The sequence below is a fragment of the Cupressus sempervirens genome, chromosome 2 (assembly GCF_028749045.1).
Source record: "Cupressus sempervirens isolate cs-2001-9-10 chromosome 2, ASM2874904v1, whole genome shotgun sequence".
Taxonomy (NCBI): Eukaryota; Viridiplantae; Streptophyta; class Pinopsida; order Cupressales; family Cupressaceae; genus Cupressus; species Cupressus sempervirens.
In genome coordinates this window covers 22,410,057-22,413,761 of record NC_143119.1, presented here as the reverse complement: position 1 = coordinate 22,413,761, position 3,705 = coordinate 22,410,057, and positions in this window count along the sequence as shown.

Sequence of the window (3,705 nt, the reverse complement as noted above, 5' to 3'; positions counted from 1 at the left end):
AATTCAACATTGATAACAAATGATCTGGCATTACAGGAACAACATAATGCTTGCCGAACAATAGTAACTGTCGCCCTGACTTTTAGGGCATGTAATTACTTCTACAAATACCCAATTTTTATTCAGAAATAAATAAAAAATATTTCCATTTAAAAAAATCAAAAATAGAAAAGATTTAATTTATTTGGCACCTTTAGAGTTGTAATACTAGTTTTCAATGGCGACATCTTCTTCATCTAGATCCTCATTAGAATACTCGAATCCATAATCCATTTCGTCCATGTCTGAAATGATCCCCGTCAAAAAAAGACACTTATTGAATTAGGGCTTTATTCATTAAAAATTAATTGAAGAATTTTTGCACAGAGGGTTTCAATGACTTTCTCATTCGCACTAGTCACAATAATTGAATTATAAGACAGAAAGAATAGAAAAATGTATGGATTTTCAACAGTACCTAAAATACTAAAGAGTCGAGCAACAAAAGAACCGAACAATAGAGAATAAACAAATAGAGGATATTTTGATAAGAAATCATTCTCTGTTACAGTTACTGTTGATGCTGCTTAGAAAACCTACAATTTATAACGGTTAACGAAACCTCAAGGAGCCGAGACTTCAGTGAGCCCAAGCTACTTTATAACCATCACATAACAAAATTAATTAATTTAATCCATATATATAAAGAAGACATATTTGTTCAACCAAACCTAGCAAATATGATTATATCAAGGGCAAGATGAATATGAAGATTGAATCAAAAGTTAAAGTTGATTGCATATTGAGATATGCTTTCAAAAAATAGTGCCATTTCAATACAAAAGGCGTCTCGTTATGAATCCATATGCAACAGTGACGACCACCAAAAGAACAATATTAAATGATGAGCAGAAGTGGCTAACCTACATTTACCCCATGGCAAATTCAAATTCACCATAGGTTATTTGCAACTGGTAAAGTGGGAAAGATATAACTAAGCAGTCAAAGAGTTAGAAACTGGATTACCAACCAATTTTATTCCTTTTTCTTGGAAATTGATCTTTTGTCTTCTAACATTGTGAATCAAGGAGCTATTATAAACTTCTCCATCCTTGTGAGATTGTTAACTAATACTAAAAACTGATGCTTTGGCATTGGTCCCTTGGCGTTATCTAGCACAAAAGAATCCAAGACAGAAACTATTGTTGGTATTAATTTGATACAGTCAATATCTAGGACAAAGTGATGATTTTGAGAATGATATATGGGACATGACTTATCATGGTAATATATATATTAGTTGTGGATGGAAAGTATATTCAGTCACCATGATATTATTGTATCTGCAGTGTATCTACAGTAATAATCTAGATTTATTGAAGGAACAATTCAAGGTATCATTAAATCACAACAGTGAGGAAGTATCTATATTGGGTGTGGTCTAAGATGAATCTTTATTGGAAAGTATTGCCTCTGATAGAGTCAAAGTGTCTAATCAAATATTATGATAATATCTACAATGAAAATTAGACAATCATTTTACATTTAAACCATAACCATATTAATGCAAACAACTGCAGTTCATATGTTTCAACATATTCAACCTGGTAAATAAGGGAAATAAATAACAACAGTTTCACCAAAATCTCAATGCACCAAATATTGGAGATAAATAGACACAACTTTGAGTAGCCAAAAATGGACACTGAGTTGTTATGTTGTCAGATGGAGCAATGAGGTCCCAAGTTGAAGGTGGGCATGAAGGTGCGTCCATGAAAATTAGGCATCCATATGGCTTACCCCTACAAATTGAGCTTGCCACATTGTTCACGTGTACAAATCCACTGATCACATGTATTTCCATTCTTATTATTTTTAAGCTTAGTCATGCTACCCTCCAGTAAACACAAACCTCCATACCTATTTTTGAGCAAATTTCTTTTCTAAGCATCTCTATTTTATTCATAAATAAATGAATGTTGTAATTTGGTATACTAGTTAATAAGAGGAAATAGTTAGTTCAATTCAATCTTCCATTAAATTTGAAACTAAAGGCATAATTATTTAAATCTAGATTGACTTTTACAAAATAAAACTAAAACTAAAATAAACAAGATTTGAACTCTAATAATATACTAATTTGTGACATTCTAGAGTTACTCCCACACATGACATGTAAGCTTTGTGATGAATGACTATACTAGAGCTAAAAAAAACATGGGTCATCCACCCCTCTCTTCCAAATCCACTAGTACCACTGTACACTCCTAATTCACTCTATAGAAGAAATTGATATTAAAAAAACTTTTTGCAAATAATTCCAATCCATAACTTGTAAATGGATAGAATATAAATTCGCATAATCATAATATAGCTTAATGGGTCAAGACTACTATCTCCAACATAAGCAACAACAGCAAAATGCATGATTGCATCAAATGCATTATTTTTAATTATGTTATCAACTTGACTTTTCTATTAAAGGCTCTCATGCTGAATTGTAACAAATGGTGAGCTCAATAAACAATAATCTCTTAAATTCAAATGAATTAACATCATTTCTCAATTTAAATACAACCATTTTCTCACCCAAGTCAACATTTATGAAATGTAGCTGGTTAGAGTTCAAAAATCATTGTCGTAACACACGTACAACTCCTATATTTCCCAAGATAAATTGTCCTACAATTTAGTAAATATTAAATTAACTCCTCCACCATCCTTGACTTCATTGAAAAGTAGAAGAGGATTTGTTACATAAATTTCAAATTACGTAGGGGAACATAATTTAGTTTAGGAACTTCAAATTACCAAAAAAAATTGTTGCTTGGCTTGTTTGACGAGGGGCACTAGCTGTAGTATTTCTTCGTATCATCATGCTTAAAGAAGACATGTACATTGTTTGCCATTTGAGGCTATATCTAAATTATGGGAGACAAAATATTAGTATCTGAATAGGGAGATTAGAAAGCTGACCAAAATTTATCAATCTATTTGTAATTTATCTTAATTTTTCGACTGTGTTCAAGAATTATTTTGTTTTCTTGCAATTTCAGGTATGGATTTTACAATGAATGTCTGAGATAATATGGAAATACAAATGTATGGAATTATTTTACAAATCTCTTTGATTACTTGCCACTAACAGCCCTCATTGAAAGCCAGGTAAAGAAAAAGATATTATACACTATTTTGTTGGTACCCTGTGTAGCACAACAAACTTGTTCTTATTATAAGAAAATTTTCTTTTCTTTTGTTTCATTGCAAATCTTTTGCTTGCACGGAGGTCTCTCCCCATCATTGGACACACTTGATAACATATGAGCTTTGGATCGCATACAGGAAGTGCGTCTATACACATAAGTATAATGTTCTGTACTGCATAGATTTGAAAAGAAGATCGCAACCATAACATTCAGTTCTATGCATGATAGTGTCTTAGATCTGGTTCTATGTAGTGTTCTCTATTAGAAGAATTTTCTGTCCTGGTTACTAAATAGTTTCTATTTGAAAGTATTTTGGTTGTACTGGCTATGTAGTTCCCCACCAAGGAACCCTTGGAACTAAGCGTAAAACATGCAGGGGATTTTGTTAAAGCAATTGCATCATTACACACTTAAATCAGGACAACAATGCTAACAACATGAACAAAAACGAACAAAAAATCACTATCACTTTGTGCTTGTGCACAAACAGTTGTAAACACCAGTGTCTACATGTGAAAAT